Source organism: Crotalus tigris, unplaced genomic scaffold (genome assembly GCF_016545835.1).
Source record: "Crotalus tigris isolate CLP2741 ecotype Arizona unplaced genomic scaffold, ASM1654583v1 scf7180000017937.1871474, whole genome shotgun sequence".
Classification (NCBI taxonomy): domain Eukaryota; kingdom Metazoa; phylum Chordata; class Lepidosauria; order Squamata; family Viperidae; genus Crotalus; species Crotalus tigris.
In genome coordinates this window covers 1,554,982-1,577,289 of record NW_024096729.1, presented here as the reverse complement: position 1 = coordinate 1,577,289, position 22,308 = coordinate 1,554,982, and the positions used below count along the sequence as shown (strand labels likewise).

The 22,308-nt window shown below is 36.9% G+C and overlaps 1 protein-coding gene across 8 annotated transcripts in view; it reads left to right on the top strand.

Moving 5' to 3' along the window:
• Positions 1-22,308, top strand: part of DGKI (diacylglycerol kinase iota) — a 260,970-nt gene that overhangs the window by 61,079 nt on the left and 177,583 nt on the right. Inside the window, exon 1 of one of the 8 annotated variants that reach the window (XM_039344774.1) lies at positions 2,592-2,658. The exons of the other annotated variants lie outside the window; for them this stretch is intronic. The gene's annotated coding sequence lies outside the window, so the exon portion shown is untranslated. Of the gene's footprint in view, positions 1-2,591; positions 2,659-22,308 lie in introns of those variants that run through there. 8 annotated transcript variants of the gene reach the window in all.

Below are 22,308 nucleotides of genomic sequence, written 5' to 3'. Positions count from 1 at the left end.
CAGGGAAGAGAAAGGGAAAAAAAAAGGAGTTTAAAGATGACAAAAAGGTGTTCCTGGCCAGCGAGTGCTGTAGTTATTGATTGTCTATCATCATTACCAATTGAGGCAATGTCATTGTGACTTTCTCCAGTTTTAATTCTTTCCCTGGGCCTCAAAATTGCTCCCATTATTCTTGGTTAGGAAAATGAGATGGTTGGGAAGATCTCTTTCCAACTTTTGTTTCGCTTCTTTGTCTGGTATATCTTTATATTTAGAAAAGTTTGCCAACAATTGCTAAAACATGTCATTCAATTTTACCATGCTGCTTTTGGATTTTGTTCTAGCAATCATAATTTTTTTCCCTCTCTCTCTCTGTCATTTCCTCACTTTAACTTTTTGTCAAAAGTATAGCATGTAGTCTTGCAGATCCCTGACTTCACAACTTTCTGCGTTGCTTCCAGGGCCTGCTAAATACAACTAAATCCAAATAATTCGTTGGATTGGCTGTTGTTACGATTTGTACTTCGAACTCGACTAAGCACTTATTTCTTTCAAATGTGGTTTATTGAATAAGGCACTGTGGCTGATATCATTCATAACCCTAAGGCATAAATTGTTATTTATATAAACAACACATGGAAGGTTATAAAAATATTAACACTAAATAATTTGCTTCTCAATATGATGAATGTTTTCAACACAAATAAGAATGTGAAATATGTTTCCAGAAGAAGAAACTACAGTCCAAGCCTACAAAGGCATCATCTGGGGACATGTATATGTATCTGTGTGTGTATGTGTCAAAGATAGTACAGGGTTAAAGCCCCACCCCCTTTTAGGACAACTGAAACAGGATGGGGCTTCAATCCTGCTGTCATGGCTGCCATTTTGACTTCTTTGACTCCCCCCCCGACAGTTCCCTCTAGGAATACAATAATTACATCAAAATGGAAAATCTGGGGGAGGAAAAGCAAAGTCTTTTCTTTGCCTCCTGGTAATTCGTGGACATTGTTTCTTCAATCTTGGCAAACAATAGAGAAGTGATGTACTATTGATTTCTTCCAAGGTATTTTTTTTTCAACTTTCCAACTTTCTCTTAACTTTTAAATTCAGGCAAGACAGACAAGAACTAAAGAACTAAACAGAACTAAATAAAATTAGCAACAGTTCTTAAATGTCTTCAAATAAGAGCCATACGAAGGAAGAATGGACCGAGCTGCAGGACAATGTTATAAAGTTAATAGATATTTATTTTGTTTCAGAGAAAACGGAACACAGGATTTATTTCCTGATTGGTAACAATCATAATATCCCAAGCTGCAGAGTGGCTGATTTCAAAAAATGAAAAGAATCAGATGTGGTTAGTAAATCTCAGGTGTGTGTGTGTGTGTGGGTGGGTGAGTGGGGGGGGGGCAGACCACTTTGTTCTGTTCCCAAGAGAATTATCTGGTTGTGTCCATGTGGTCATCAGGATTTAAGATTAAAAGAAGAAGACATCTCTTTTTCTCTCCATCTCTTTCTCTCTCCATCTGAATTGACTTTCGACACAAATAACAATGGTCTCCTGGTTATGAATTAATCAGCTCTATCTAAATATTCATTATATTACAAAAATATACCCAATAACAGGGATCCTGGGAATTGTAGTTGAGCAAATCTGAAGGACAAGAGTTCATTCCTGTGCTAAGTAGATGTCAACAGCAATGAATGTAACAAAATTATAACAATATTGTGTCTTAGATTTTCAGTAACAGAAATTAGGTCTGCTGGGAAAAATTATATAAGCAATCAGAAAAGGCAAATTAAACTACTGAATCCTGGTTTAACATTGTCATCAAACATTGCCTGAAGGTAAATATGCAGATAATTTTGTAGTTCTTTCTTAGAAGGAATTTCCAGAAAGTAATGATGAAAATAGCACAGCAGCCCCAAAATAGTAGCAGAATATCCCTATATATTTGCATATTTAGCTTTTGAGTCTTTTTGTATTGCTGTCGCTTTTGTTAACAATAAATGATTATTTGCTAATGCTTAATCTATCAGCTTTTCTTAGCATGATGCACATTTTAAAATAATCAGTATCTTTGAAGGAGTTTAGGAAAGATAAGCAAATGGAAAGATTCTGCTCAGGCAGAAATACTGTGACAAGTTTTGATGACTTGGAAATAATATTGGGGGATGGGACTCAAGAGATCAGAGCTGGAGGAGGTAATGAAAGATATTTATTGGCCAGCTTTTCTTTTGACAGCAGCTCAAGTTCCATTACCACCATCTGTTACTGTAATCTACTTTTCAAGTGAAGGATTGTGACAGTTGTCTGTTTTCAGGCAACACACTTTGGCCTGCATCAGTTGAAAAAGAGATTCTTCTCAGCCACTGATTCCCTTGCATGCTCTTTTATTTTTCCCAAAGCAGGCTGCAGATATTCTCTTGGATAAATGCTGAGAATTGCTGCTGATCCAAAGTGGGGAGATTAGAAAGGAATTCCCCAAGCTTTCTGCTTTTTCTACCACTTTCTACTTCGAAGGAATAGGTTGTATAGATAGTGGGGGCTTTTCCCCCTCCTCCTTCTGAATCCTTTCTTCAAAATATGAATGTGTTATGCCTGAACTTTTTTCAAAAAAATGAAAAGAAGCAGAATAATAGTCAATTTGCCATACTGAGTTCTGTGCCTGGCTGGTAAGTATATTCATATCTCTATAGTGCAGGTGTATGAGATTGACATCCAAAGTAGGTGTGTGCATCCTTGCTGTCCCTATAATAAAGGTGTCCACAAAGGATTCCAAGCATTTTGACTACTTTGGATCCCAATAGGTTTTTTCCTTCCTTCTATTTTTGCTTAATGGCTTGCATGACTGTTAACACCATTCAGAACTAAAGAATCGATTGTGTGTTTCCACAAAAAGGAAATAAATAGAGCAAAGCTTGTATTCTAGGTACAGGTGTATTTTGGGATAAATACCAGCATTTTAAGAGAAAGGAAATTCTTTCGGGAAAAAAAGCTTTAGTGAAAAGTTTTAAACAAATACTATCCAAGAATGATATCAAAATAGCCAATATTTTCGGGATATGATGTATTGCTTTAGGGATTATTATCCAAACTTTTAAAATTTTAAAATAAACAAAATTGTTTTCAAACCTATGTATATTTTCACATTTTATCCAGAACCTCTTGTTCCATCTGATGTACGCTGGTAATACCAATATCTATCCCCTGTAGATAGATCATCATAACTGTAGTTTTCTTCTCCTTCCCATTCTGTACTTCTTTACCCAGACATAACTTTGCATCCAAATGGTAGTTTTCCAGTAACTGTAAACCATCCTTTCCCAGTCTGATTAGATGTTATTAAAATTATGGTATTTGATAGTCCCAACAATATTTAGTGTACCTAAGGAGATTAATCTTGGTGAAAAAAACTAGAAAATTCCATTGGAAGAGGCTATTTTAAATCACAAAGAGTATTTGTTTTTGGCTTGCATAGTTGCACATGAAAATTGATTCTGGGAGAATCAAATGGATGAAAATAATTTTGAAGTAGATGAGTTCTACAGAATACTTAAAGCATTTTAAGCATTTTTTTTTAAAAAAAGGATATTCCACAAAGTGTGTGCTTCAATATAGATAAGACAGGTAGACCAATTTTTATTTAAAACCTCACAACTTTACATTTATGTGTGATGGATAAGTTGCTACTACATTCTGGTTTTCTGGATTCAGAAACTATGCTTAAACTGTAATCGACAGTTGACAGTCCAGTGTTTGGATTCACATGATAAACAAAAACTAGACAACTCACATTCTAATTTACTGTAATTGACAAAGAGTGATTGGCCCCAAACCTAGTGGGTAGGCAGGCAGGCATTTGAATACAATGGTTCTATAGTTGAAACAAATTCCAGAACTCAGTGAAAAAGTGAAGTTAATACTGATTTCATGTTTGGGCCAAAAAAAGACTAGCTTGCAAGCAAGATTCATACAGCAGCACAGAATGCCTATTTTTCAAGTCTTATTTATAAGACTTGAACTTTTATTTTTATTTGTAAGATTTGAGCTTGTAAGCTGAATTGTAAGCCTAGTTAACAACTTGGACCATCAAGAGGGACCTCTAGAAAAAAAACCAGGGCTAAAGTCAGGTTGGAAAATTGAAATTACATTTCTGTTTTAAAAAGCCACAACCAACAGTTTCTATTTGCTAATAAAATAACATGCCTGTGTCTTTTAACACACTAGATGTTGAGAGCTTGACTCAAAGGAGACTTTTAATCACTGCACAATGTGCTGGGCCAGTGTTGAATTGGATACATCTCCATTTTTAGTTTGGGATAAACAATTTTAAAAACCAGTTTTGTTCTCCCTTTATATATGTATCAGTGGATGCTTGTTCTGTGTTTGGGATCTGTAGTGTTGACTCTACTATGGAACAGGGTTTGCACATGCACATTCTCCCGTGTTGAAGAATCTGATTGTTATCACACTGTTTTTCCCCCCTTTTCTTTTCCCTAGTAAAGTATGTTGTAAGATTTGGAAATCTCAGAGTAGCCCAAGTTCTGCCAGGACAATAAATCAATGGGACTGGGTGATCTTTATGTAACTCTTCCACAGAGAATAGTGTGAAATAGCTGAACTATAGATGAGGCAATGTGATATAACCTGACTACCAGCAGCTGCTCCTGTTGACTGGAAATTATTAATATGATGCCAAGTTTCAAACAAGAACCAGGAAAAAAACCTGGAATGCCTGCACAAGAGATTATCTTTCTTCTTTTGGAGGAGATGACTGCTGAGCCAGGAACTGGGTTTTCTGCAAAAACAAATGGAAGTTTCTAGAAGTAATGTAACATCTCGAAGAAAGATGTTTCACAGGCTGCTATTCTATATGCACAATAGTATGGTTCAATCAAGAGGTGAAAAACACTGCAGGGAACAATTTCCTTTTTCAGTCAAAACTAGAACTCTATTTGAGAAAGGAATGCTGGTATGAAAAAAAAACTATGTTCCTTTAATACAGTGGTTCTCAACCTTTTTAATGCCGTGACCCCCCAACCGGTTGTAAGTCGAGGACTACTCAACTGGTGCAGCACTGTTTGCAGAATGGGACTTTTGGTGGGCTCAGCAGGGTAGAGACAGCCTGGACAATTCCTATTGGCTTTTGAAAGCCAATAGAATTAGACTCTATTCAAGAGAGTCTATTCTATTGGCTTTCAAAAGCCAATAGAATAAAAGGGAGTAGCACAGCTAAGGAAAAGGGGAAAAAATGGCGGACTGCGTTGTTTGGCCACCCTCGTGAAATGGTCGTTCGACCCCAAATGGGGTCCCGACCCACAGGTTGAGAACCACTGCTTTAATAGCACCTTTAGTGATGTTGAATACAATATGTGCCACAATACTAGCAGTTACTAGGAATAAAAAATAAGGAGGCAAGGATGGCTTTTCTAACTAGGTTTGTCTAGACATCCCCTTCCCATTTACATCACTGGTTGTTGTCTCTTGATTAAACAAGGACAGATATAGCCAAAACACATATCCATAAGTTAATGTTGTCAGGGCAACAGACATTTGTCAGTGACTCATTGTCATGATTACCTCATTTTTTTTTAAAAGATAGGATCAGCTGAACTAGCAATACTGTTGCTTCAGTGCAGAAATCTCTTATAATATGAAAAGGAAATCCCTTGGCTTTGCTCATCTTTCTTTACAGCTGAAGTCACTCCAAAGAAATGCAAAGAGGGATATCTGACTGAGTTTTTCACCTCTCTTGACAGATCCTTTTTTTTTTTTTTGCTTAGAGAGAAATCTCTTCCAGCTCTTTGAAGCTAAAGCCCTGTTGCCCCATTCTCAGACCAGACTCAGCCTAGCCAAGTCTTGTTCAGGTAGTGGCCTGTTGCTTTCCTCTAACTGAGTTGAACTTGGTTTACTGCTGGGCCTTACTGAAGCTGAGTAAAATTTTAAATAGATTGCCTTCTGGGCATTCTAGGATAGGCCAGCATTCTTGGTTGTCTGAAGCAGCCTAGAAGAGCCAAATACAGTATATTCATCTCAACATCTGGATCCAGAATCAGGCCAAGTGGGCAATACCAATAGCATCCCCTTTGAAGAATGATTCATCAGCACAAGAATTATGGTTTCAGGAGACCAAGGCACACTTTGAACAAATCCAGCCAATGAATATTGGCAAGCACTTCTTCCTTGCCTTCCAAATGGTGGATCAAGAACTAGAATTTGTGCACAAATGGGACAGGATCACTCCATTCGTCATCCATCTAGAAAAATGTTTTGAATTCTCTTTAAAAACATAATAAGATAAGGTTTTAAAAACTAGAAACTAGAAGGAACAAGAAGGAACTGAAGATTAAAATTAAAGAAGAATACTCAAACATGACTTACAAATACCAAATGTAGCAAAGAATTTTAACATTGCACATTTTGAAATATATTTTTGAACAATGAATCCAGAAATCTGAAAATCTGATCTGAAAATGGATTTAAAAATGACAGGCTAGAAGAATTACATGGAAAAAGATGCTACACTGGATATATAAAAGAAACTGGCAGATGTCTTAATAATTAAGAGATTTACAAATAAAAAACAGAGTGACATGGATAACTTTCCTATATTGGATTTACAAAAAAGACTTGTTAAATCTTTGAAGAATTTTGTGAGAAAGGACTCACACACCAGAAAAGGATTTCTAGGATATTACCTGAAGGGATTAAAGATTAAGATTATTAAAAGTAAAAGGAAAGAATATAAATTGGGTTCATTTGATCAAGCTTCAAATAGATATATTGTTATCTCTGGTAATCCTTAATGGACTTTTGCCGACAGCAAGCCTGAAATGATGAGGTTTTAGGATATGTTTATAGATAAAAGATGGGATATGGGAAAAAGAGATAAATTGCTGTATTTTAAGAAAAAGTGATAAGTTACTAAAATTATCTGTTATGATGAGGGAGGAAGTCACTTCTTTATATATTGCTTTTCTTTTAATGTACTGTATTCTTATTTTTTATTTTTTTTCTATATTTCTTTCTATTTTTCTTTTTAGCAGCTTTTTTATATTCCTTTTTTTGGTTTATATTAAATTTTACCTTTGCAACTATGAGTTTAAATAAAATTGGTAATAAAAAAATGAAAACTTTCTCTCTCTTTGCTATGCTGAGACTGTAAAAAGCAAGTAACTTCTCTGAAGTTTCTCTTTAAAGAATAGAATTCCATATCTCTCTATGAAAGTATATTTTTTCACAATCTTTCTCTGGCTGTGTTTCTTCCCCTTGTCTCCCAAGGTCAGTCTAACATACTATTGCAGTGTGCCCAAAAAGGGATTGTGTGTGTAGATATGCCAATAAGAGGAACACAGAAAGCAATATTGGTGTCATGGTTCCGATAGATGAAACCAGTAAAAGAAATTCAAGGCAAGAATTCTTCCTTAAAGAACATTTTATTAGGAAACAAAGTATCAACACCTACATAGTTGAACCCAAAACTGAAACTCCCTCCCCCAGATACAAAGTAACAAGCTGCAATTCCCTCCCAAAAGAAGCTGTCAGAAATCACATTCTCCAATTAACACAAAACACGGCTTTTCTTCCCAGCTCTTCAGCCCACCAAAACTTTATCAAATAGTGACCTTGAGTTCCCACACAGCTGCAATTGTTATGAAGAACTAAACCCTCAAGTATTTACTCCATTCCTCCCTTCTACATCTAAACTGCAAAACAGTAAAAAAGGCACTCTAAAAGTAAAGGTAAAATGCCTGCTGATTTTCAGTTGTCAAAGCATTGACATCCATTGTCACAGCGTTGACAATTGGATTTTACCATTCATATGATACCACTCAAATAATATTCTAATTCCCACTGAGGTAGTCCTTGGCTTAGGACCACAATTGAGACCTGGATTTTAGTTGCTAAGTGATGCAATCATTACATCAGTTATGTGACTCGATCTGATTTTTATCACCATTTTTACTATGGTTATTAGGTAAATCACATTGTTATCAAGTGAATCGTGTGGTAAATCTGGCTTCCCCAATTGCCTTTGCTTGTCAAAAGCCAGCTGAGAAGGTTGCATATCATGTGACCACAACACGCTACAACCATCGTAAATGTGAGCCAGTTGCCAAGCACCCAAATTATGATCACATGATGGCAGGGGTGGTATGATGGTTGTAACTTTGAGAATGGGTTGTCACTTTTTTCAAGGCTGTTGTAACTTCAAGTCATTGTTAAATGAATGGTCAAAAGTTGAGGACTATCTGTATTCTCAAGCTGAAAGGACCACTTTCCCCTGCCACTTTTCAGGGTGCAGAGGACTCTGTGTAATTGATATCTAAATATCAGTTGTGTAATTGATATCTAAATATTATTAGTTAAGTGTGGTTAAGGCAGTAGTTAAGAAACCAGGAGACTGTCTATTCTAGTCCTGCCCTAGGCATAAAATGTGGCTGGGTGACTTTGGGCCAGTCACTGTCTTTCAGTTCACAATGTCAGGCTTGGGCAACAAGCTGGTCAGTTAATTCCTGTCTCAACTAATGGATCAACATTCATTTGACCCCCCCAAAGCAGATCCTGCATCTGCAGGAAAATGCTAGGAAGAAAAAAAATATATCAAGAAGCATCTGTTTTTCTTCCTAGCTGCATAGCTTGACTTTTATTTATTTCATTCAAGAGCAAGAATGACAGTTCCCAACTTGCTTTGCTAAAGAGACACTGATGAGTGGCTAACCTTTCCCTATTTCTTTAAAATCAGATTGGCATTTACAGACACTGAAATCATATAAGCTGTTTGAAAAGGTTATCCTTAGTATGGGAAAAGCTAGGATAGGAAGTCAAGTCAGCCCATATAGCGTTCTAATTCAGACTCAATCTCTTATTATGGCTGCAGCTGATTGGAATTGTAATCTGACATATCTCCTGGGAAAGGAGATTTTCTGTCATTAGTTCTTTATGTTTAAGTGAAATGCAACAAGTAATAAATTGTATGTAGGGGAAACTTTCCAACAAGAACATCAGTGTGTGATGAAAAGTGGATAATTTTTTAGCTAGCCCTGACTCATATGTACACCTTCTAAGCATGCCTCCAAATGCCCTCCAGACATATGCCAGTAGTCACCAAATCCAATGCCCAATTGCAAGGCCCTCAGCTTCATAGACATGTGAAATAAGGCTTAACTACTTGTTAGAGAGGCATAAATAAATGATCTATGCTATGGCAATAAACCCGCATCCACTGATCAGTAGGCTTATGAAAGCTTTATTAAAACCATCTATTAATTGCTGATCAACTATGAATGCGCTCTTAGAAATGAGATCTTTCAAACAAATGTGCTGCCTTGAATAATTCAATAAGCAATAAACAGAATTAAGAGAACCAGGAAGCAAAGGGATTGGCAGAGAAGGTTGGATATAGCTGAGCAATTTGTAAGAGACAAGCCAAGGTACCTTTCTCAGGACAACTTGCCTTTTTCCAATGTCCAGGCCATAATTCAGCTTTGCATGCTAAAGCGCCAAGCTTAATTTATGGAGTCTTCAAAGAAGGTTGGAAAAACAGCTCCATGTCAACTTTAAAAAGCTACTTCTAGTCAACCTCAGGGCTGGATATGCTAGTATCACTAATTTCCCCTAAATATTAATTTTATTCTACAACAACAACACTGGGAGGTGGGTTGGGCTGAGAGAGAGAGTAACTGGTATAATGTTCCTCAGTTAGTTTCCATGTTAAGCGTGGTCTTCCCAATATTAGCCCAACACCTTAACCACTAATACCACACTGGCATCTTGCTTTATCTCAGTCTTGTATTGTTCTGCTCCACTCATTTATTTTGGGAGACAATCCACACAACATATGATTCCAAGAACAAATATGGCCTTCAGCCCAGAAAAAGAATGCCCAGCCTATATTGATTCTAATTTTGGTACAGTTGAATTTAGCTTTAGAATGAGGACATATCTATGATTTTTGTCCCATTCCATAAATCAAGACTGGGGATCCCTTGTTCTATCAAGTTTTCCTTAAGCAAGCCTGAGGTTTTTGAAAATGGATTGTTTTGAATGGGAATATTTGTCAAATTCAGCCTGAGGGGTATAATTTCTTAGGTAATGTGAATTGTTATTGATTAAAGAGTCTAAGATAAGGAACACCAGGGGCATTATTCAGTTACAGCATAACATATGGCTTTCATTTTGGATGATGAATGCTAATAGAGCTTTAGCATCTCCCAAGTCGAAGTCAAACAAATGTTTCTTTTGAAAGTAAGATAAATTGAGACAATGGGGATTTGTATACTTAAACTAGAAAAGGGATTTTCCCTTGCAACTATGAAGGAGGTATGGGTGCAAAAATATCTGCAAGGGACAGGTACAGCGGGCAGTAGGAATAACCCTAGCAATAGAAGGAAGAGTCACAATGAAGGCAACAGTTAGATGAAAGAAATCTGAGCCCAGGACAGAAATATAATTTGAGAAAAATTCTCTGACTTGACCCTTCCTAGTTCTAAGAAAGAAAGAAAAAGATAGACGGGAGGAATATTCAGAGTTGCAAGATTCTGTCACTGTAATTCTAAAATAAAGTAGTATTAACATTCATAACTTTGACATCCCAGTCTGGTCTGTCTTGAAGGGGTTGGGTGCCAAAAAAGTCAAGATAATGTAATGATGTGACTTCTTCTCTGCAATAGATGAGCCTGGATTTTTAGGAAATATGCACTTTAAATGAAAAAGTCATTTTCATGTTAAGTTGTTCCAAACCAGTATTTTTTAGATATTATAGATTTTTATTACCTCATAATCACATCATCTACCCACCTCACCAATTTTTCAGAGTCTACCATTAACTCTTATTGAGAGCTTCTTATTGCCTAATTAGGGAACAAATTGGTATATATCTAAAGTAAGCTGCAGGATTGGAGGCAAAATTCAACCAGCTGTCATTTTTGAAAAAGACCCCATACTAAGTGCAATTGCTTTTGATAACCCAGTAGGTACCCTGAAGCCATGGGTCTTTGAGCTACTGTTTCCCCCGACAGGGCCTCATCAATTGCATCTATGTGCCATCAGGCAGCCATTGTTGAAAGAGCTGCTTCTTTAGAATTCAGTAGCTTCTGTTCTTGAAAGAGAGTGCTGGTGGGAAATTATGTGTGAACGTTTTCTAACTTTTTGATTTATCATGTCTGCACACTATGAGATGCTCTTTGAATTACAGGGTAAATAATTCGCCCACAAGAGCTAGAGCTATAATTTAGAGCTAAATGGAGAGAGTAAAACTGAGGTAGGCAATCTCTCAAGTCAAAAAGTTGTAAAATGCCAATTGGAAGGTAAATTGCTAGGTGCTCAGTGGTTGGATTTACACATTTAGGGATGCAAAAACCCTAAATCTAATTGGCCATTAGATGGCAGCAAGGAGTCAAACATTTCTGTATTAGTTTGTTTGCCATCTAGTGATCATCTGTATTTTTGCAGCCCAGTTATGCAGCCCAATCCTACGTATTTTATACTAGCAAGTGGTTGTGAGAAATTACTGGTTGTTGAAACAAGTGAAAATGGTGGTGTTTAACAGTCTGCTTCTTTCCATGAAAATGAGAGCTCTTTTTCATTTTATACAAGCTTCTGATAGTACAGAACCAAAGCTGTTATTTTTTTTCAACTAAACTTTACTAATATACCATTAGCTAATGACTTGACTATTTGTTAAGAATTATGTCTCCCCTCCTTCTCTACTGCTGCTGTGGCCGGTATTGAAACCTTCCCCTGACCCCTGAATTCTAACTTTCAACCTTAGAACAACTCTAAGCACACTTAAGTGTACAATTTGCTAATTTCAAGTACCAATAAGGCCCCCAACTGAAATAATGTGATTCTGGGCAGTAGGCCACAAAAATAAACAATCCAGGGGAAAAAAACCCAACCCATAGAGCATTAAAAATAACCCAATATAGAAGATGGTGACTTTCACTCCTGATCTGGCAGAGACAGTGTCTGGGCAGGGTGCCCATACTTGAATTTCTTCTCCTTAGTTGCTGCATCCTTGCAATCTGGGGCCAAATGGTGCCTCCCTTGCCCTTGCAGCATTGGCACCCACAAATCAGTGGAAGTTACCAGGATGCTGTGCTGCTTTGTCTCCAGGCAGTGACTATATCACCCATTCAATCCAGCTCTGCTATTGTTGACAGGCTGCATATCAAAAGGAGGGAAATTTTTATGCTGTTGCAAGCAGGTCTTTCATTTTCTTGGAGGGCTTCCTCAGATGGATAACCAGTCTGCATCTCTGGAGTATTCAGTACTCTGTCCTTGCTGGACAACATCAGCAACACCCAAACAGTATTCATGTGGTGTCAGTGTGCACAGCTTTGAGTCAGTTTTCTTGGCAAGGTTTTTTGGAAGTGGTTTGCCCTTGTCTACTTCCTAGGACTGAGAGAAAGTGATTGGCCCAAGATTACCCAATTGGCTTTGTAATTAAAGAGGGACTAGAACTCACAGCTTCCTGATTTCTAGCTTGATGCCTTACCCATTATGACAAACTGTCTTTTTCGGTAAAACATTGTGGGCATGGAAACAGACTAAGGGGATTTTATGAGACCCATGCAGTATACTTTGGAGACCCCAACATTAAAACAGGATATAATTGAGCTCCACGCACTTCAGAGTGGAGCCAGGGTAATATATATATTTAATTTGGTTTAAATTAAATAAAAAATCCATTCCATTCTGATAGTAGGATTATTCCCCATGTATATTAAATTTTACTTTCATATCAGAGTTTGACTGCAATATTTGAAGAGGCTGCGGGGACTAAAACTAAGGAAATTTGAGGTTCAATTTATGCATTTTTGACTTAGAGAGCATGTATGTTGCTCCCTGGACATTTGCTAGAGATGATGACTTTGCTACCTGCTTGTGTATAAAAACAGCAAAAATAATTCTCAGTGTTTTCTTATTTGAAAGCAAATTAAGCCTTATTACTTTATGTATAGAATGTTTTTTTTTACTGTTGCTCAGGAAAATTGAGAGAATTTAGTACAGTAATAGAGAATTGCTAGAAAAGTGTACAAATATATTTGCTCCATACTACACTCTCCAACACCTACCACCCTTGACTTTTTCTACTTTTTCAGGAATATTGTCAAAGTTAAGAAACTTCATGATACTCAAGTTAAAAATAAATCTGCAATTCTCTTCTGTTTTGATACAACAAGATCTTTCTGTTGGACTTCAAAGCTGCATTATGTGTATTTTATCCCTCTCTAAGTATGAATGTCTTAAATGATACATCATCAAAAAGCTTGTAATTTATGTTCCTTTGTCTCTCTTTTGTACAACATCAAGTACCTAATCATTAAAGTCATTGCTGTTAAGGAGTTAAGTCCTTATTTCCATGGAAACACCATTAACACAGCCTTAGAAGTTAATATGTGTTGTATTTATCTGACAGCTTTTGGTGCCTTATTGGACTAATCTATAGAACAGCAAACAAACAATAGGGGGAAGTGGATACTTTTAATACTTTTGTTTTGATACAGCAAATAATGGTTAAGGATGTGACAATTTAGTCACTAATGCTAAATTCATCTATAAAATGTCTTTCTAAAAATATCTCCCTATCCCTCCCATTAACCAACAATAAATATTCTAAAATAACAATGAATTGATTTGTAAATAGACATAAATGCCTCAAATGGGAAAATATCTCATCTAAAAGAGACATTCCATTTTACCAAATCTCTCAGCAGGTGAGGTTATTTTTTTCAGATCACTGCTTCATTATCTTTTTAATCATTACAGTAACTTTTGCATTGTTTTATTCATATGCCAAACTGTGTAGCATGTACACACGCACACAATTTTAACCATGAGATTAACTAATAGCTGGTGCAGAGAATGAGTATGGATTACATGCATCCTCAACATTGAAGGACAAGAAAAATAGAAAATCTTTGGACTTTTTCTTTTTTGTTCTTAGTTTAAGCTATTCTTCCAATGAGTGGGATGGTTTAACCATTTTTAGAACCAGTAATCCAAAACATTAAACAATATTTACAGTATTTAATTTATATAGCCACCATCTCACAAAATGTGAATCTGGGAGCATATAATAAACTCAAAACAATTAATCAATATACTGTATAAAACTTATTATTTAAAAAAATCTCTCTTGTTCTACAACTTATAAGACCTAAGAAAGTTTCAAACATCAGACTAAAGGCTTCCCAACAATGAAATATACAGTATCTTAAAAATATCTGTTTACAAAAGTATGTTCATGGGAAGGTGATCCTGCTATTCATTATGGATGAGAATTCCACACAGATAGAATCAGCACTAATGCTAAAGACAGCAAGTTACAAATGGATAAGGCTTGGAGACATTTCTCCATCATACCTCTAGATAATAAAAAATAATATCTTAGAATGCAATCCTAAATACAAGTATTTCTTCCAAAGGAATTTGATGGCATATGATGCACATACTTCACGACTGGCTAAAATCAACTTTCTTCAACACCCCGTGTCCCTTATTTTTGCTTAAATTCCATTGAAATACATTAAGGCAGAATTACACACAGGGCCACAAGACTTCTTTTAAGTATAATGTGCTGAAACCAGCCTTGATATTTAAAAAAAAAATTTTCTGTTTCATTACTCATTTTTCTATCACTCTGAAGCTTCTGGGCTGCCCACACTTCTAAATCTGAAAAGGCCCAGTGGGAGTTCTTCAGTAACTTCAGGAAGGCAGGAGTTCATTGTGGATGATTATAAAATGAGAGGCAGGACATTCACACCTACAATCTATCCATATTGTAACTGAAGAATTGCTAAGCAGACCACACTGTATACCTATGGCTTCAATGCAATCTTTTCTCTTTTGAAATAATTTCTAAACAGAATTTTCTTTGACCAGGTTGAATGAAGACCAGTAGAAAATAATGTCAGATAGATTTTTTTTCCCCCTCTATAAATCTAGTTTTAATAGTAGAAAATCTTGGGTTCAGTCGAAAGAATTTCAGGTGGTGGCAATTGGAAAGATTGTTCTATCTTTAGATCTGGAGCACCACCATAATTCAGAATAGAAAATTTTGGGTCAGATACATCTCAGCTGGCAGAAAATGCTTTCCTTATGTATTTATGACTTAAATCAGGGGTCCCATCCCCTGGTCCGTGGACCAGTACTGGGCCACAGCATGACAGCAACCGGTCCACACAAACAAGCAAAGCCCCATCTGTGGAATATAGGCAGCACACAACAGCATGCATTCTCTGGTTCATGGAAAAACCTTTCTCCATGGAACCAGTCCCTGGTGCCCAAAGGTTTGGGGACCTCTGACTTAAATAACTTTTAATAATAAAATAATAATAACATTTTTTTTGCAACACCTTGGAGTTACTTTGCAGTGGCACTGAACGAGCCAAATCAGAAAGAACTGAATATATGCACCCTGAAAATGAAGATGTAAGCAACATAAGAAAATCTCTGGAATGAATCCTAAAGTAAAAACTTTTGTGCAGATGGCTAATCTCCAGGTGTATTGCTACATGTGGATTGACAATTCCATTTATCAGACCAACTTATCTTTCCTTTCTTCCTTCATGAAGGCGCTTTCTTTTGGAACAAAGGTTTAACTTATGCAAGTTGTATCAACAATTTGATCTGTAACAAAGCATTTTGGGGTATAATGAAGCAATTGAAACACAATGACTCTCAGCCTTTCCTACGCTGGGCTGGCTTACAAGTAATGGCTGTATTTAGAGTTTTGTGATAAAACGGAATTACAATGCCACCAGTCTTCCAGATTGCTGGTTCAAGAGCTACAGTGGGGAGTCAGAAAGAGTGAAAGTGCAATTCTCAGGTTGACTTTGCGACCTCTTTTAAGATGACTCATCAAGTTGTGTCATATGTGGGAGATAAATAGGCTTTACATTTACGTATCTATTTGTTGTTAGTTGCGAAGTCATGTCCGACCCATTGCAACCCCATGGACAACGTTCCTCCAGGCCTTCCTGTCCTCTATCATCTTCTGGAGTCCATTTAAACTCACGCCTACTGCTTCAGTGACTCCATCCAGCCACCTCATTCTCTGTCGTCCCCTTCTTCTATTGCCCTCAAACTTTCCCAGCATTAGGCTTTTCTCCAGTGAGTCCTTCCTTCTCATTAAGTGGCCAAAGTACCTGAGTTTCAACTTCAGGATCTCGCCTTCTAAGGAGCAGTCAGGGTTGATCTCCTCTAGGACTGACTGGTTTGATTGCCTTGCAGTCCAAGGGACTCGCAGGAGTTTTCTCCAGCACCATAGTTCAAAGGCCTCAATTCTTTTGCGCTCAGCCTTTCTTATTGTCCAACTTTCACAATCATACATTGCAACTGGGAAAACCATGGCCTTGACTATACATATTTTTGTTGGCAGGGTGATGTCTCTTCTTTTTAGTATGCTGTCTAAATTTGCCATAGTTTTCCTCCCCAGGAGCAAGCGTTTTTTAATTTCTTGGCTGCAGTCCCTATCTGTGGTGATGCCTATTACAGTTTAATTATTTTTACCTCCAAAGCCTTTAATATAGTAAATATATAATTATCCTTCTGTCATCATTTAATTTTCAAAGAAAGTCAATCTACGTTGTAAAATTGTAGCTGGAACCAGCATGCCAACTTTAACGGAATGAGTGAGTGATCTAAAGTACAGATAAGAAATATGTAACAAGTCTCCACATCCATCACCATTTACCATGTGGATTGGGGAAACTATTACTGGTCTAAGTCTGTCCAAATGAAATTCATAGCTTGACACCTTAATTGGAATAATTCCTTATCAGGGATAGTTCAGAGATGAAACAGTGCAGAAGAGATAAAATGTCTTGCAAGTGAGAGCCTCTGAATCACATGTACTATGGTACCTTGGCTTTCAACACCTGACCAGTGACCACCTTTCCATGATTCCTGGAAGTTTGGTCTACTGTGTTTACCTATGCTCTGATTTAGTTTTGAACTCAACAGGGGAAGACTTTAATTCTTTAGTGTTGCTAGTGTGTATACATGTTTCATGTGTGATGTAGTAGCGCAATCTTATGAAATTTTCCTCAGAAGATTACCTCACAGCGTTCACTAAAGGTGAGAACACTCAGTGTTGCAGCTTTAACTAGATAAAGAGGGTGCAGTAAAGAGGGTGTTCCAAAGTCTCTGGGTTTGAGCCTGATCCTGCCTCTCACTCAGTGTGAGAATGAGGATAAATAATTCTGCTTTGAGCTTCATAGATAGAAAACAGTATGCTGGCTTGATCAAAAGCCAGATTCAGGAAGCAGATGCTAATATCCTAGGCTGTTTTGGAAGAAGTGGTAGTTGAGCACATTATGTCAATACCATTTTGCCTACACAAAGAGCTTCATGCCAAGACTGACTCATTGTGTTATTCCCCACCCTTTAAAAATACACAGGCAGCCTAATATACAGAAGGTGCTGTAGGAAGTGAGTTATTCTAAAAAATTGAAAAGTAACCCACCCCCAACAAAATCAGAATGGCCATATTGAAAATATTTTACAGTTAAAATGTCAAAAAGATGATGACATTCAGTTAAATAAAAAGAGAGTTGCAGGAAAAATATCTGAGTTAATCCAGATGCCTCATTATAATTACTAGTTGCCTTTTTATTTTAGTAATTAATTTGGTAATATGAGAAAAATAGATTTATCTCCTTCAAGCATAATTTGTACTTGTGCATGACAATTTGGGCTTCCCTGGTGTACATCCAAATTTGGATTTAAGTACTGTTATGTAAAATAATGAATGTGCTCCCTATGTATACATTTTGATTCATTTGAAGCAAAGTAACGCCTCAAGAAATTCCACTGAATATTCTTCTGTAGTTGTATGCTGTTTTGTGTCTTATTTTTTTAAATCAAATTTTTGGTTTGCACAAAAATCTTCAAGATTTTTCATAAGTATAACCTAAATTAGATTTTTAGTCCCTTCTTGAAGGAAAGTGCCTTTATCCTGACATTAAGGACTAAGTTTCAGAATTCACCTGGAGCATCTTTTTGGCTGGTGTTCACCATTCCACGGTGAGTGTAGACTAGATATGTGATCTGGCTAAACTGTAGATTAGATAGATCTACTTATCTAAGAGGATTTTGCAATGCCTTTTGGATATTATTCTCAGTTTTACATATTCTATCAAAACCTATTACAGACTTGCAATTCTGAAGAAATGCAAAATGGTTTCTCCGATTTTCACTCTGGTATCCTTTGAGAGCTGAGCTTGGTAGCTGGAGAAGCAAAAGTAGCAAATTGAGCATTGCCAGTAGCCGTGATGTTAGTGGAACTATCAGTGGTAATAGTATGTGAGAATGACTTTGGGGGACAGGGGGAAGAGTCATAGCCAGGGTAACTGTCAGAGAAGAGGCAGCTGAGTCCTCAAAAAAGGGGCATGGTGAATGTCTCAGAAGGGACCATCGCTAATTTATTGGGCTGTAAAGTCAACAGGGTTTGACCTTACAATATAGGAGAACTAGGCCATCTGGTCATGCTTTTTGTCTGGGCTACCTTGCTAGATTGACAGATGGGAATAATTGTTCCATGCTTCCATGTCTCTGAATCTCATGTACTGCCTGAACCTTGGCTTTCTAACACCAAATCTGCTGACTATTTTTCATGACTCTTGAAAGCTTGGAGTATTCCTGGGTTATGTCACCCATGCTCTGATTTAGCTTTGGACACTCACAGGCAAGACTTTGCTTTTTTGTTTAATGTTGCTGGTATACATGTTTGCTTTTACACATTATTACTCTACCTGCTGAAGCCTGTAAATGCTTGCATGCTTAGCCTGAAATAGGTCAGGACTTTACTTTCACACCATTACAAAGAATTCCCATACCTCAGATAGGGAGAATGGCTTAATCCTGTTGTCCTAAAAGAGATTACTAAGAATATGACAGGAGGTGCAGGGAAAATATTTCAGACTATCCTATTGTAGTTTTGGGTTTAAAATGTAATCTTGAATACTATTGTATAAAAGAATTAACCTGTGTATATAAAAAAGAGAATATATGTAGCTTAGGGTTGAACTGTGGAGTACTTGATGCTCTCTGAGCTTGACTGTTTGCTTGCAGACATTTCATTAGGTAACATCAGTGCTTTTTTTATTTTAAAAAAAAAAAGGTGCCAGAACTCACACACGCCATACAACCTGCCTTGCCTACCCTACAAGGTTCCATCCAAAAAAGGTGCTGAAACTCCGTTCTGGGTGTTCTATGAGAAAAAAAGCCCTGGATAACATCATCAATGCTATGATGGGTAATCAAACAGCTTAACATTTTTCAGTACTGCCTTGTTATTTGGCAAGAAATGTCAAATGAAGAGGCAATGAAGATTAAAGTAAAAGATCTGGCTGTTAGTTAAAAATAATAATACCATATATGCCAGCGTATTAGGCGACCCGGCGTATAAGAAGACCCCCGTCTTTGTCGCCGAGCCGCATTCCTAGAACGTCATCTTATACGCCGGAAACTACCAGTATTTCTGGCGTATAAGACGACTCGGCGTATAAGACGACCCCCGTCTTTGGCGCCAAGTTTAGCACTTCCGGAAGTCGTCTTATACGCCGGCATATACGGTAATCAGGAGACCAGTTAGTTAAAAAGTGTCAGGAGAACAGAATTTGGATAACAAGTTTTAACATGTATTGTCCAATACCCGATGTCTCATGAGGGTGGCCTAAATCCATATTATTGAATTCTCTCTCAAGTGCTAAAGGGCTTTCTTAAGTCTAACCAAGCAAACAGCAAAATATGTGACACAGCCATTAGTGGCTTTAAACCAGGTGTGTCCAACCTTGGCAGCAAGGCTGGCTTGGGAATTCTGTGACTTGAAGTCCACAGGTCTTATAGTTGCCAAGGCTGAACACCCATGCTTTAAACTATGTTTGACTGCTTTTTTTCCCAATCTGGTGTCTTCTAATTGAGTTGGATTTCTGTGCTCGTGATCTTACAGGCAACCTGGTTAAAAGATGATATATTTGGTGGGAAATAAGTTAGGAAAAGCTGGTTTGTGACTTAGTGTTGTATGGGCTTCATTTGATGAATCACATTTAAAGAAACTATGAAAAACTATAACTGTGAACTTCTGTAAAGCTGACAAGTGAGAGGATAACAGCAAGATGGCCTGATTTTTCTCTGCCCTGCACATCATTAAGTTCAAAAGAGTGAAAGTCAAGCCCGTGAAGACAATTTTCTGTCAGGGGAATCTTTGGAAATATCAATTGAAGTTTTACCCTTTGAAAATTGAACCTGCTGAATAAACTAAGTGACACTCCAGTCACTTAATGTTGACCTCAGACCTCTGTTATTCTAGGTAGGCTGTGGAACTACTTCTGTATATTTCCTTTTGTATATATTTTCCTTATTTCTATTTGTAGAAAGTTTCATAAAATACATGTAAAACCCCTCTAGGGCTAATGAGACTCTATTGCTGTAAAAGTGGCTCTGGTTGTTATGGCAACTGGATTTGGCAGAGATCTTTCACATATGCATGGATCTAATGGCAAGGAAACTTCTAGCTTTCAAAAACTGGAGACATGTAATGTGTCCTAATATAGATTTACACAAAAGGGATACTGTATACTATTTTGAGCCATACTTTTATAATGCTTCTTTAGTGCAACTTAGTTAAATTTGGAGTATGAAGAAATAAGCAAAAGTAATGAAGAATTAGAGAATGTGTCACAATGAATGAGAATTTGAGCATCTATTTTATGCTTACTGAATGACTATGGTGTCATTATTAGTGTCAGAAGAAATGGACTTCCAGATTTGCAAGTTTCTGTTACTGTAACCTTACAATAAAGTAGAATAATCCATTTGGTCATGCTTCCTGTCTGGACTACCTCACTGGGTTGACATCAATCTTGGATATTAGTGTGGTCCCTGTTTTTTGAATATATTAATCAACAGTCTACTCCTACAACCTCAGAATTTTGAAATAAATGGGAACGTTATTGCCTGAACATGTGTGCTTGGTTACCGCACTTTATACATGTATTTATTCTGAATATCAGAGATCAGAGATTGTTTCATTTAATTATAGCCGTAGAGTTTATGAAATGAGTATCAATAAGGTTATGAATTTGGGTATCAATAGCTTATGCATTTGGGGGACACCTACCTGTGCCAAGACCTTCTCTGTAATATAAGGCAGTCTTTGGTTAGAGCCTTGGTAGAGGCAAAATATATGAATCATTCAGAACATTCATTCTTTCATCTCTTTGGGAGTTCCTTGTAGACCACCTTCCCTTTTCCATTTAGAAGATGCAGAGTGATTCTATGTCAGAAAAACTATCACAGAAGGAGATAGAGAATAGGGCTGTGAATGTTATGAACAGAGTGCTTTTCTGGTATACATGAAAGCAACTTCTTTTTTCAGGTGTCTGTGTGAACTTGCAAAAATGCAGTTGTTTAAAAAGTTATATTAAATTTAATGCATGCATGCATGCATGCATGTACTGCATTCACTTCTTCTAAATTTCTTCTAAATCTATTTTTAAAGCATGCACAACTCTAGTAGGGAACATATTTTTCCACTTTCTCAAGCCTAACAATGAGAGCCAGTTTAATGTAGTGGTTAAGGCACAACGCTAGAAATCAGGAGATTGTGAGATCTAATTCTGCCTTATGCACAAACCTAGCTGGGTGACCTTGGACTTGGGTGACTCTTTCTTGGTCTCAGGAAGAAGATGGGCAAACCACTTTTGAATACTGGGCAAAAAAACTGCAGGGACTTGTCCAAACACACAAAAAGCTTAAGAATGTAGTAAATGCAGAATGTACCATGTGGCAGAAAATTTACCAAATACAGAAGCTACTATTTTGAGGTGAACAAGTATATGACAGGGTTTTGCAAACTTTGCAGACTAACAGCTTCATAGCATGCAAGAATGCCTCTCAGAAATTCTGATTGATTCAGTAGATTTACGGTAGTTGTTCTTTCAGGTGGTAAATTTTATTCTTCCATCTATGGGTCTGATGAGTTTCAGATAGTAGACAAATTTCATATCTACATGTATACATACATATATTTATAAATACATTTTGCAAATTGTCATAGTTTACTTTGTAAGGAAATCAAACTTGGATAAGCACTATGCTGCTAGAATTTGATGGTCCTCATAGAAGTTAAGGTATATACAGTATAAAAAGTGAACAGGATATGGAAGAATGTTCATTCTAAAAATATATTAATTTGTCCTTAGGTTAACCTTCCATCTCGTGGTTTCCTCCATATGTGTTATGTTTATTCTGGAATAAAGGTAAAATTGTTAACAATCCCAGGAGTTGATGTTCAAATGCTACTTATTTAA